Here is a 15204-nt window from a genome sequence, read left to right on the forward strand (position 1 = left end):
GATGCCGACATCGAACAACCGTGGGGACATTGTCCCTCTGTCCTCTGTCCGCGGGCACTGACCAGAAGATATTTTTATTTACAGTCACCAACCAACCAACCAACAATCTTCTTAAAATACATAGTCCAAAAATGTTTTGAATCCGTAATCTCGCAGTCAACAATAATAAATATGAGAGCAATTACATAAATAAGTACTGGATGCATATATATGTGTGGACACTGTAAGGCGAGTATAATTTAGAAGAGGGTGAGGATTTTGAGGGAGAGAGAAGATGAGATTCAAAGTATTTTTAACCACTCTCTCCAGATTGTAAATCCAATGATAAACTCGCCTCTTGTTTATCTTTGCTCCGCCGTTGGGAAAAAATCTCTCGAGGAGGAAGAAACTCTATCTCATTTGGTAAACACGGGGAGGAGGAGATGCTTTCAAGAAATAAATGTCCTTTGTAAAAAGTAGAAGTATTGCCAACCTACGACCTGCCTCATCTGCCATCAAATCCATTACTTACTCTGGTAAATAAGCAAGTAAAATATCATCACCAACAAAATTCAGACGACTTCTTTTATTACTATTAGCTCGGAAATAACAAACATTTGTTGTTCCATAAACAATTCTTCGAGACTTTCGCAAAAAAAAACAGTCGAAATTGGCTGAAAAGTAGCAATCGGGGTTTTCTTGTGTGGGAAGTAATAATAATATGCCGGAAAATTTAGATAACATAATTACTCGAAATAACAAAAAGCGGGACACAATTTTACCTGATTTTTGGAAAAAAGCAAGGATTTGCTCATTATCAGGTCAAATCGGGATGTTATCATGAATAAATTTATCGACAAGTCCTCTCCTCCTCGTCCTCCTTCTACTTATCAAATTTAGATAACATAATGGCTCGAAATTACAAAACATGTGGCACAATTTTACCTGATTTTTGTCAAAAAAACAAGGAATTTATTCATTATTAGGTCAAGAAAATGTACTCCTTTCGTCCATACAAATCGGGATGTTATCATGAATAAACTTATCGACAAGTCCTCTCCTCCTTCTACTTATCAACCTGTCACAAGGGCGGGACAAAAGGCGGTGTTTTCCATGATTTAGGAATTTTATTTAAAGAAAAAAAAAACGCTTCGAGAGAAATAAGCTGCTTGAGGGTCAATCTTGGCGACAGATGGTCACAATATTTCAACAAGATCTTCCTCACACGGGAAGGAAGCCGTGAAAGACAGGCTTTTTGTTTACAGAGGCAAATAGTCAAATCTCAAATCCACTCATGTCCAGTCCAGTCTTCTTTTTTTCAATCTTGTTGAGAAAATCGGGCACGTACGTTCGTAGGTTTCGAAGAATCCTGAAACACACGCACCCACACCCATCCATCCACCTTTCCCTTCTCGGTTGGTTTGGTTGGTGTTATTGTGGACCGACTGAATTTGCATCTTCCATTTGGTCCTATTCTTTGTTAGTTTTGTGGGGCGGCATCCTCCTCCAGGCATCAACTTTCTCCTCCGGCTGACTGACTTGGCTTCTCTCTGTCCCGTCGTCGTCGTGGTCCACACCAAGTCAAAGGGCAGGCCAGGCCACACACATACACAAACAGAGAGATACCTCCACCTCCATCCATACATAAGAGAGGCAGGCACGTGACGGCAAGGTGTGGATTTCCTGCTGGGTGCCTGAGTGGAGAAAGATGCGTCTGATATTGTTATCCAAAGAGCGGAAGAACTCTCTTTATTTATTCTCTCTCTCTCTCCCCCCAAAAAAGTTCTACACTTGGCAAAATATGATTTGTAGGAATAAACTCTTCTTTAGATTCTCATCTCTCATCCATTGATTTCCCACTTTTGTGGGTGAGACGAACGAAAAAGGGTTGACTGACTGGTTTCCTCTCTTCCAAGGTACACACGTATTTAGTTTAGGTGGGGTTCGCTCCTTCCAACGTATGCATCCATCCCAATTTATCCAGAATTCTTTCCAGTCTCTCGAACACCACCGCCACGGTCGTGAATGGATGTTGTGCATCACAGCTGCAGGGGTACGGCTTCCTTAAACAAAACATAAATCGTGCAATTCATCACACCTCTATCTCTGTCAGTGTTATCATTTACAGTTCAACAACATCAACACGCACGTCATATTGCGCTCCGTCTTCTTCTCCAGCATCCTGCATGCTTCCTATCAAGCCAAAGTGCCATTCCGCTCCTTCATGACTTTGTCTTCGTGACATTTGGAAATGCTTTTTCATCCGCTTCACTACCGCCGGTAATCTTGTTCTCCTTGGAACTCTCGAGGTCATTATTGACCTGGAGAAGATTGACCCTCTAATTCATTCAAATCGGTCAAAACAACAACACCCCGCATAATTTTTTCCTCTCTTCTCAACAACAAGACAAGATGATGTCGATTTTGTTTACCAATTTCTGAGCCGTCATTACAGGGGGAAAAGAACTGGGGAGGGATTAAATCGGGAAAAGGAGAGGATGCCCGACTTTTGTGACCATGGTTGTGCTCTGCACTGCACTCGATCCGCTTTGCTTTTTCCCGTTCCATCCATCCATCCAGGTTGCGTCATTTGTTTGCACAACTCATAATTAAGCACACGCCTATAATGAAGAGTAATGATGCAAATTTGTATTATTTTACTCTCTCTCTCCTCGCCAATCCGTTGAGCAAGCGCTGGCTGTTGAGAGGATTATGGGCCATTATATTGCCAGCCAGCCTTCTCCTCTGAAGAGAAGAAGACTGGAAAACATGTTCATGTCAAAGCTTTGGAATGTTTTTATTGTATTGTTCCTCTTCCTCCTGGTGATGTTCTGGTGGGGCTACGTTTTCGGGAGAGATTGACCTCTGTATAGAATTTCGTCGTCTCAAAGTGGGCATTTGACGAATTTGGAGGAAGTAAGAAGCAAGCTTGAGGCAAAATGGGACATGTACAAGTCCAGACAGAAAGCAGTGTTGCTCAACTGGCTTGCTCAATCCTGGTGCAATTCATAAATACTTACATAATAAGTGCTGTTTGATGTGTGTCATTCATGTTGACGGCTTATGGTGGCCTATTATATTTTGAAAATAGTGCTTATTTTGGTAGGCATCAAACTATGAAAGTTTTTAGTTTGGGATACATATTTTGGAAAAGGAGAGAGAGAGAGGTAGCATTTGCATAAATCAGTTACTGTTGCGTGTAGCAAAATAAAACACATCTCTGATCTGCAACAAATGCAGCCTAATCAGGAATAATTGTATAATTTTTATGCATAAAAGTGTACCCGTTTCACTTGGTAGAGCTGAAATCTGCGCTATTTATCACTACATACTGCATGACAAGCCCGTATTTATGTACGTACGCATGATGTACATACACTTTGATAAATAAATTATGCACGTACTTCGTATTTTGGTGAGATTAAGGGAGCCCAATAAAATAGAAAAATTGGCTGCTTGGCTGATTTTCGGTGTGCATTGTTTGATTAGGAGCGATGAGCGAGTCGCATATTGCATGCGTTTCCCCATTACACGGTATGGATGAAATCGTCTCATTAAAAGCGAAGCTAATGCGTTTAAGGCTGATAAAAATGCCAAAACGCTGCCTCGTAAACCATTATTTTGCATGCTTCTGCTCCGCTAAATCAAATCAGAGGTGGATCGTGTCAACACCGGCGTAATGATCATTAAATCAAGTAACGACTTTCGTGATGAGGTGAGGCAGCTCATTATATTTCTGGGATCAATACATACACAAAATGTTTTACTGGCACTTCTTGATCTATTTAATTTCATGAAAATAATAATCAAAACTGTGGAAATAGATAAGTACGACCGTCTTATCTATCCGTATGGCATGTTGTGATTATCAATACTTTTACCCATCCATCCTTATTCTTTTTGTGATAATCAAAACTGTGTATGTAAGTACCACCGTCTTAAATTGCTTATCCATCCGTACGACTTCTTGTCATGCTGTGCTTATCAATAATTTTATCTATCCATCCATCCATCCTTATTCTTTCTGAGGTAGAAGTGTTACAAAAAAATAGTTGACGTGACATGACACAAAGCTGAGTACGTGCGTATATAGACCGCAAAACCACCACCACCACCACTTTCTCCTCTCATTTTGTATGTAACAAGTCATGTGTACGTACATAAAAAGTATACAACGACGACTTTCACACCATCCAGATCGGGCCTAAAATAGACACCATGCTTGGTTGCGTGCCCTCGACTTTCTCATCGCCACCACCACCACCACCACGACCAGACAGAGAAGAGAAGAGCTAATTATACTGCCAACCAACTCTTGAACTCTGTTTTTAATAAGGTTTATCATGCTATTTACCACCTCGCTTTTCCTCATGCAATGTCGTCCTCTGTCAATAAAATTAACTCAACTCACCCAAAAAACGAAATGATCGTCGTCTCTGTTATTTTTCCCATCCCTGATTTTTATCCATACGTAATGATTCCTCACCCCATCACTTATCTACTCCGGGGTTGATCACATTAACAAAAAATTACACGGCGTATAATCATCAATGTAATCAACAAACAGACAATAATATGTAAAGTAGGATTAAACAAGGTGGTACAAAAAAACTCTAAATAATATGGGAACATAAATTGATAGTAAGGATTTGTTGCCCAAATGGTAACTATCGTAATGGTGAGAAATTGATTCCATTGTGGTAACAAAGTTAACCTTCGCCGAGAAAAAAAAATTGTTATCATTCGACTAATATAATGAAAAATTTGCATATCGTGCCAATTTTTTCGCCAAGTTGTCGCAAATTCGACCAATTCACTGTTATTACTAACTCGGTAATGATGATACACTATTTTGCGACCATATTATTTAGCGTGTGCATACAAACACACACCTACATAATATTCTGCATATGTACATCCATCCATACCCAACTAATAAGTAGCTCTCTCATCACCATCACGCCATTTAATTGACACTGAGACTAATGCTTTCACACACAAACGCTTTGTTGCACAACTCCCTGACTCGATTAGCCTCTCGCGATGATGGAGAGTTAAATTTTGTTGGAAGCACTCGACGAAAAAGATTTATTTCCTTGGGAAAGGTGTGTTTTGTTTGTTTCGAGAGAGAGACCACACCTTCACCGTGCAAAATGGTATTAATTCCGTATTAATATTACTTTCTTGTCTTGAAGGGCAGAGTTAATCAGAGGCCTCTTATCTCTCCCTCTCACCTCCTTCACGTACTTATTTATACGCATCTCTCTCCTTCACATTTCAAGCCCTTCTTACTCTGTTTGCAGTCACTGTCTCAAAAACCAATGCAAACCTGGCACGAAATCCTGCTTCCGGAGAGTATGCCATTTTTCATCCTTTGCTGTTTTTTTATCTGCCTCACTGTTTGGTGGGTGGGTTCAGTGGCCGCGGAAGCTTACAATGTCCCCGCGGTTGTTTGATGTTTGTATCATCTGCCCATCTTATATAAACCCGGCCCTCCCCTATCCTACGATGTTAATGCCCCCACAGCTTCCGCGGCCACTGGGTGGCTGGGTGTTGTAGGCACATACGTAGCCGTTAAATGAGTAGAAATCAGCTATTTTTGTTTTAAAAAATAATACGCATAATAATAACGATCACCAGACCACGCTTGAGTCGGTCATTTTTCATGTATGTGCATATTATTGGCAGTAACTATGTGCACAATTTATATGCCCGTGTAGTGTGTCGGGATGAATTTGAAACGCGTACAGCATAACACAACTGACCACACCCGAAAATAGTGGATATTTTTATTTTAAGTAAAAAAAAAACTGCCATTATTTATGCAGGAGGTTAAAAAAAGCGAAATAAAACCGTCATCTTCGTTTTTATTTTCTATTTATCGTCGTCGGAAGAAAAGGAAGAAGAGCGAGCCGGGGAGAAGAAAAATCGGAATAATAATATTTTGTATTCGGGAGATCACGTCGTGTGATACACCCAAAAAGCGGCATCATTTGGTTCATTTGTCTTGCGAAGACATAATGTAGAGCCAATTGATTATTCATATTGTGTTGACTGCTATTTTTCACGGGGGGATGTCCATCCATAAAATGTGCAGAGATAGGAAAATGCCTCTCTCCGATTATATTGTGTCAGTCAGTCAGAGAGGGAAATAAACAGGGATTGATGATGCCAGGCTGTAACTTTTTGCTCTTTTTTTCACCACCACCCACCCACGCGGCTCAAATATTATAGTAAAAATATAAAGAAAGGACGGGATGAACAAGTCGCGTTACACGTTTTGTCAAAGGGTAGGCTTCTAAAATTCTTGTTACAAGGATGTTCGGCAGGTGATGAATTATCTCTTCTCGGACGCCACCTGATTTATGCAAGGTCTTAAAACTTTATCCAGTCCGGTTCGTCCTTGGATGATCCGTCCGCATAAACAAAACCTGATTGAAGAAACATACAAACAATTTGACAATGGGAAGGACAAAGGGTGGATGAGGAGAGTGAAGTGAAACTGAGAATAGAGGTGTCCCAGCGTATGCGATTCGATTTTGGGCAAATTTGTGTGAATCGATCAGAAATTTAATTAGTATGAAATTTGCGAAATACACGATTTCCCAATGAGCACGTTTGACCGAAATATTTGCATCCAAAGAGGAGAAAATGCGTTTTAATGCCGATAAATTTTACACTTTTCAAATTTACTATGCATTTTCTCCTCTTGGGATGCAAATATCTCTGTCAAACGTGTCCACTTTTGGAGATTATACATTTCGCAAATTCCATACAAATTAGATTTGTCCTCGATTGAGGCATAATTTACTCAAAATTTGAGAGCATACGCTGGGAGACCTCCATTGTGAGTCAAGTAGTGTGTCATATAAAAGCATGTACCAGGATCCATTTTCCAGAGATACGTAGCAAGCAAAGTGAGTCCACACGACGAAAGAAAGTCATCTTCCAACTCATGTCAGCCTCATTGATGGGTCTCATGCATTTTGTTCTGTATTTGATGCATTTTTTACGGGGGAAGCAATAAATATGCGAGAGGTAGTAGATTGGTTGACAAAGACTTGCAGATTCATGACTTTCTCTCCCGTGACAGGTTGTGCTTGATAACAATGCTGAAACAGCAATAGGAGTGGAGGCATGGAGACACTGTCAAATTGTACCTCCGACGAAGGCTTCAGCTCCTCTCGCTCTCCATTTCTCAGACTAAATCGACCATCAGTTTCTATTTTGTACAGAAAAGGTTGTTCCCTCAACCCTCATAACTCCACTTTTGACAACTTTTTCATGTACTTACTCTCCTCTCCTTGTATTTCATCTCTCTCCCACTTATTAACATTCCCCGTCGTCTCGTTCCCAGTGGCCGCGGATGCTGTGGGGACATCTGGGGAGGGCCGGGTTTATATAAGATGGGAAGATGATGCCGACATCGAACAACCCTGGGGACATTGTCCCTCTGTCCTTCCGCGGCCACTGGTCTCTCTCTCCTAATAATCAAATCCTGCCGAGGAGGACAAAAGAACAGAAAAAATCAGTCCACTACACACACTCTTTTTTTTCTCGGTGGGATAGGATTGGATGTCTCCAAACTTTTGAAAGAAAGGTGGATGCAGCACGTGGGCATAAATCATCACCACGTTTTTTTTATCAAGGTGTGCATTTTAAGCTAAAAAGTGGCCTTGGAAAAGATGACGGGTGATTGATTGGTGGGGATAAATCTTTAAAATATACTTGAAGCAGCAGCAGTGTGTCAAACGATAAGGTATGAATTTCCACTCGACTGCTGAAAGTCCCTTGTTCTTCTTCAGTAATATCTTTAATGTGTGGTGATGGTTGGTACTTTTACATGCGTATGCAAATCAGGGCAAGATCTTCTCACCAACAATTTCTCCTCCTTCGTCGGGCTATTTGCCAAGAAAGCGGAAACGTGTGTGTCCTTCTAGACTATAATAATACCACCACTACGACTTTCGTAATTCACAACTTTTAGACGATGCCACCCTCGAGAATGTCAGAACGGACTATTGTTCCAACTTGGCATTGTTTACAACATCTCTGCATGACATTTAGTTTGAATATGTCATGCTGACCATTAGCCAGAGCGAGGAGAGAGAAAGCCATTCAGAAAGAGCCTAATGACTCCTGCGTATATACGGACCAGATTTCAGCACGACCCCACCGACCGTTTTATCGCCAACTAAATGTTTGTATCACTCGGCAGATTATGGCTTGTGATATTTCTCCCTCTTACGACACCACCACCATCCCGCTGACCAAGATCTGGGTGACCTTTCAAGAATTTACGAACGTACACCAATTTAGGCTCGGTTCAGGCCGAAATGCAAAAACTTTTTTCGAAACTTTTTTGAAACGATGTTTTGGGCGCAAGTAAATAACCACGTGCAAGAAATAACGGGAAGAAAGTGGTTTTTTGCAGGTAAATATTTTGACCTGCAAGAAATCCAAGGCGCAAAAAATACATCATCCGGTAAATACATCATACTGCGCGTGGCTAGATTATGCCAATTTCTAGCACTTTCTCCCAGTTTCTTGCACTTCGCATTTCTTACATTGCTTGCTTTCCAGTACAAAAAATGTATGTAGCAAACCCGCAAGGAAGTCGTTGCTTGCAGGTGAATATTTTGACCTGTAGGAAATGCAAGGCGCAAGAAACTACGCCCCGCCGCTGTAAATACGGCGCGTCGCTAAATAGCGCATAATTCTCGCATTTTCTTTCAGTTTCTTGCACCTCGCATTTCTTGCATTTCTTCGCACCGCAATAAACTAAACACTTCCCATTCATGATTTACATCAATATCACCAACTTTGTCATGTCATCATCCCTGTACACACTTTTTTTTCTCCCTAAACCCTTGATGGAAACAAAGGACCCTATTAAGCAGAGGAGTCAAACCCCATATCTGTATTCTGCGGGGGTCTGTAAATCTTTAAAAATTTTAGGCTTACGTATGTACCTCCATCCATCCATCCATACAGCAACCACGTATTTACATACGTAAGCCCACCGAAATGAGCTATCTCCCTCATAATGGTCTTAAAGGTGTGATGGGAAACATTTGTCAAATCTAAACCAGCAACAAATCCATTCAATATATTTACATCCCCATCAAAAAACGAAAAAAAGAGTTGGTTGGTGATGCTGACTTTACTTTACTTACTGCTTTTGCTTCTTCTTTCTTGCGGTAAATGTTCATTCTCGCAGTCGATTCATAAATCCTCTCTCTCTGTTTTTTTTCTGCCATTTTTTCCCTCAGGACTTTGCTTTTGCTTGACTCAATCGAGCGAGAAAAATCAACCGTGCAGTTTGTTGGGCGCATTCTGCCAGAATAAATACGAGATAATCAGCGAAAGAAGCCATCTCATAATTCTGGTTTTATTTTATACTCGCTCAATGTCATTGCTATTTGCTGCCGCTATTTTATGGCCGGTAGCCATGTATGTATGATTGCGGGGAAGTGGCCGCGGAAGGGGGGAGGCACAGGGACAATGTCCCCAGGATTGTGCGATGTCGGTATCATTTGCCTATCATCTTATATAAACCGGGCCCTCCCCTATCCTACGATATTAATGTCCCCACGGCTTCCGCGGCCACTGGTCCCTTAACAAAGTAGACTTATCTCCAATACAGTGGCCGCGGAAGACAGAGGGACAATGTCCCCACGGTTGTTCGATGTCGGCATCATCTCCCCATCTTATATAAACCCGGCCCTCCCCTATCCTACAATGGCAATGTCCCCATGCCCGACCTCCGCCGCCACTGCTCGGCGGCGTTAAGGAAGTTAACTGTGAACAAGTTTGACAGACCTGCTAAACAAATTCAGACTCCATTTGTCAATAATAATTTGAAGACAGGCTTCTTGAGTTCTCTAATTTCCCACCCTTTGAGATCAAATGTGGTGGAAATGTGCATTTTTGGACGGGAAATGGTGTCTGCCAATGTAAATTCTTTCATACTTGTGGTCATGCTGAATAACACTTTGATCGTGCGAATATTCAACAACTTGAAAATATTTTGGGAAAACAAGTCAGTCAAGCAAAAATAAAAATGTGGAAGAAAAAAAAACGTTGAGATTGATTCTCATCCTGAGAAAAAGAGAGGCTCGTTTAGAAGTATTTGGTACGTACATAAATTATGCAAATTATTTATTAACGTATAGATGTGCAGTCAAGTCATCAAATGTCCAGTGTCATAAAAGTATTTGTTGTATTTTATAAACTAGCAGTGGGATCATGATTTCGCAATGTGACACATATTTGCACAATGTTGATGGCTGCATGCACTTGTGTTGCTTGAAGGGTGTGCTAAAGTACGGATCAGATTTCACATTCAAGTCAAGGTACTTATTTGAGAACTTGACACTTTGCACGAATGTGCAGCAGCAACGAGTTAATGTGCAACGGCCATGTGAAACCAAGGACTAAACGATTCCATTTCGTGTGTGTGTACCTGATACCGATTCAACTTTCTAGTTCTAGTTCTGCATCCATATTTTTCTTCACTTGCAAATTCAACTTGTTTGTTAGGAAGAAACTTTCATGCAAATTTATTGTATGCATATTTCCAAAATTTCCGAAACAGTTTTCTTTATGATTTTACTAACTACATTCCAATATTGTATTTAAGTAAGTAGTAATAAAGCTGATTCAACTTATTGTAGGAAAAATGGTAGGAAAAAGGATTTATGGTACTTATGGTAGGAAAATGTCTTACTATCCTTAAATGGTTTCTCGATCCCCATATCTCATCAATAGATATGGGGATTATACCTGAGCAACTAGATAGCCACTGTCATACGGTGTAAGTAAGAGGATATGCAATAGATCTGATGGATGATCTGAGCATTGGGCTCCTCCAACAAGAGGAGCCCTCCTCCCAAAATACATACATGGTAGGAAAAAAGGCTTTCACACAAACTTGTTGTCAAAATGCTAATATGCAAATTATCAAAATTTCTGAAGCAATTTCCCCAGGATTTTATTACCTATATGTACATTCCAATACTATATTTAAATCCTAATAAAGCTCATCGGTTCGTATGCATCATTTTTTGTGCTGCTCGGTACATACTAAAGCATAACTGCTGACCATGAGGTGAGCAGTGTCAAGTTTCATTCATTCCGTCATTCGTGGTTTGGTTTAGTTTATGGCTTTGCTTTCGTAAATTGACCCCTTCTCACCAGAGCAGGAGCAGGACTTGGTCAATCTGGTGACAACAAGAGGGGAAGAAGCTATGTGTGTGTGTTTGTAGGATGCTTAATTACCATTTAAACCCAGCATTATGAAAGCACAGATGTTTTTTTAGCGGAAACTCCTTCCTCATGATGATCATCATATCATGGTCTTCTAACGCCGTGAGAAAGATAGAAAGTGTCCCCACCACCAAGAAATCTCAACTTGTGTGAGGAAGCAACAAGCAACAAGAAGTGCCACGTTCACTCTGTGTCGAGATGATTAGTTCTCTAGTGGTCGTGTAAGCAACACTAACCAACCAACCAACAAAAAGGCAACTTTACTTTATCCTACAAGAGTTCCCAGCAGTAAGTAAGTAGTAACCAGACACCGGAAAATCGTCCGGGACTCGGCAGCAGCAGCAAGTGTTGCATAGTTTTGTAGTAAGTACGAGAGATGATGTTTTGGGTTTGCTTTGTGTCTTGTTGTTCTCCCGGCGGTGTGGTTTCCAGGATTGTGTTTACCAAAGCGACGAATCTCAGCATTTCCGTTTCCTACCACCACTTGCTTTGCTTTGCTTTTCGAGCATCCTGTGGATTTTGGATCACCAAATGATTTCCCTGAGAAAAGGACATCGTTTAAAAGTGGGCATTTTTGTTTATTTCATTATTTCGTATCCGTCATCTCTGCCCCCATCGTGATGATCACATACTTAAGGGAAAAAAAGATATTCTATTTAGTTTTAGCATCATTTTTTTCCCAACACCACTTTCCCATCCGTACCGACATGCTTATGCATATTACGTACATACATACATAACTACACCACGATGTGGTCTCGGGTGGGTAATAAATATGGTGCATGGGACGACGTTACGAAATGATGACAGTGTTTCGAATGGTTATGCTCTCATCAATAACAATCACGAGCAGGAATGAAATGCGAGGAAATTGGGAGGAGGAGGAGGAAAATAAAGAGGAAATTGAGGTGTTAAAGAAGGGTGAAAGGATTTGGATAATGGAGGGATTCAGGTATTGTTTTAAATCGAAAAAGTGATATATCTCCCATTTCTGGATGATGCATCAATTGCACAAAAAGGGGCAAGCCAAGCCACAGCTCGGAAGAGGAGTAGTGAATATTAGGAGAAGTGGCCGCGGAAGAACCCGTGGGGACATTAACATAGGGGAGGGACGGGTTTATATAAGATGGGGAGATGATGAACAACCGTGGGGACATTGTCCCTCTGTCCCCTCCGCGGCCACTGATTATGATATTTTCCTTCCTCCTCTTCCGACATATATATACACTGCTCATGTCGGTTTGGTTACTTCTTCTTGTACATGAGGATTGTCCTCAGCCTTGTTCTTTCTTTTCACTTTGGTCTCTCTCCTTTCCCGTGCGCCTCAAATGGGCGTCGAACTCGGATCTTATGAGCTAATAAATTTTGCGACAGTTGTCGTTACGAGTTTAAGTAATTTCCAAAACCCATTTTCCATCCCGCGTATTGTACAAACCTTTCTGTCAGCTACAGAAAATACTTTGATTTATGTTAATGTTCCTTTTTACCATTTTTGTATATTTCTTCTCACTCAGCACCTATTAGTAAGGCTTCGTCACGACGGAGAGGACCCAGGTGAATGGGCGGCGACGGTGAAAGTCGGGGGAAAAAATGTCCCAAAAAATTAAGCCAATTTACATTTTGGCCAATAAGTAATGAAATTACGTATTTTGGGAATAATTACCACTTTCAAGGAGTATTTACACTGTTTTATTTGGCGTGGTGAGAAAAAAGGGTTAGTTCAAAGGTTGGATTTCTTGTATAATCAGAGGCCGTGGAAGCTGTGGGGACATCTGGGGACATTAACATTGTAGGATAGGGAGGGCCTGGTTTATACAAGATGGGGAGATGATGCCGACATCTCACAACCATGGGGACATTGTCCCTCTGTCCCCTCACCCTTCCGCGGCCCCTGATTCAGAGTACCCATCACGGAATCACCGTCACCCGACCCGGTCGGGTTTTGTAGTTTGTTGTGACTGTCTCCGTTTAGGGTGGAAGCAAGCATCGCAGAGATTTGGGAGCAGCTCATTGAAATAAGTTGGCCCTCTCTCTCTCTCTCTGCAAGTAAAGTGGAGGAGGAGAAAAGTTTGGAAGCTGAATCATCTAAAAAATAACCTCTTTTATACTCCATTTCTACACAAAGCCCTTCATATGATGTTCGTCGTGAACTTTTGAGTGCCGCCCGATCCAGTTGATCCCAGAAAAAGCAAGGCTTTTTAAATCTGAGCCGCTTTTAGGATTCGTCTGTCTCGTTTCTTGCCCAATTTATGCCTGAGAATGGGCCGACTTCTTATACACGCTGCTGTCTTCTTTTTGTTTCTCTCTCCGGCGTGACAAGAAGGCCACTTTTCTGTGTATGTACACAGAAAAGTGGGAGCGGAAAGAGTGAAAAGTTGGACTTTTTTCCTCTTGCCTCTCCAGAGATGCCGGCTATTAATGTACGCTTAATCGGAACAGAGGGATGAGTAAGTCGACATCTCGTCCCACCTGAGAGAGAAGGTGGATTTCCGGGCTGGAAACAGGTTGGTCCATCACCGTAATGGGGCCTTATTTATGCAGATGGTAAGTGGTTTATGGAGAAATATTGTTCCGGGTGGAGATGGAGGAAGAATGCGAGAAAGTTGGTGGAAATCCGTTGAAACATCCGCTATTAGGGAAAAGTCGATCAAACTTTCTCGCTTCCATGTACCAGTTTTTCCTATTATTATGCTATTTGTGTGTGTACATACAGTACACGGCGAGTGGAGAGGAGAGGAGAGGAAGCTGGGTAGTTGTCCTTTTTAAAATATCACCTCGAGTTTCACAAAATAAACTCTATATCTTTCTTTTCCACGCCATAAAACTCGGAATGAAGTTGAAGATGGAGAATGGCTGAAGAATGGGTGCAATAAGACAATTGTACTAAATTTGATTACAGATTATGCCCCCATATATATTGCCTCCTCTCCTCCGACCTCGTCGTTCTTCTCTCTACGAAAATAAATGCAACTGTTGCAAGTCTGATCTACAACTTAGTTTACCAGCAGAAGCAGAACACAATAAGCACGACTCTCCTAACTCCCGAATTTCGGCATCCATCTTCCCGACGGAGGCCCTATCTCACTCCCAAATCCTTCTCTCAATTCTTATTTCATTCATTCTGACAATTCCAACTAGTTTATGTACAAACTTGGACCGATTCTTTCCTTGTCTCTGATAAATCCACTCCTTCGTCAGCACTTGCAAGCGGTGGACGGAAAAACGTGCATGTACTCCTTGCGGCTGCCTATTGTTCGACACTTGATGCCTGCCATTAAACTTTGCTCACTCACATAACAATTCCGCAACTCGATCGGCAGAAAAGTCTCTCATTGTCATTCCATTGCGTCATTTGTTTATCAAACAACATATACATGACTAACTAACTAAGTTACAATAAATAATGACAGCCAAATGCAATCAAACACCAACTGCAATCTCCAGCCCGTCTCTCTCTCTCTGGGCAAATAATTTGCTGTCCTTGCAAATATCTGCAACACCACCACCACCACCACCACTTTTTCATGCCTCGCCTATAAGTAATGAGCTCTACATAAACAATTAGTGCTGTATAAAAGCCCTTAATTGCACAAGGTTCAAATTACATTAATAAAATCTTCTCCCAACAACGAAACCACGTCAGTTTTCACGACCGAAGCAATTTCCACGACCACATTCCTCCCAACAAGGCATCCCTTTAGAGCGATACAACATATCCACGCTGTGTGTAATACATAAGTCACACCATTTATTTATTTGCCACCACTTCTTCTTCTTCTTGGTTTCTAAATATTATATTTTCTGCAACTTGTGCAACAACTTGAGCAGCAAAAATCATCCTCATTCGTTCGTATCGCACTACTGCTCACTCGTACTTATTGTGTACTTTATACCCACTCGTTAAAAAAAACATGCAAATCTACACAACAACCATCCTCCTCCTCCTCTTCTTCTTCT

The sequence above is a fragment of the Folsomia candida genome, unplaced genomic scaffold, assembly GCF_002217175.1.
Source record: "Folsomia candida strain VU population unplaced genomic scaffold, ASM221717v1 Fcan01_Sc017, whole genome shotgun sequence".
Lineage (NCBI taxonomy): Eukaryota > Metazoa > Arthropoda > Collembola > Entomobryomorpha > Isotomidae > Folsomia > Folsomia candida.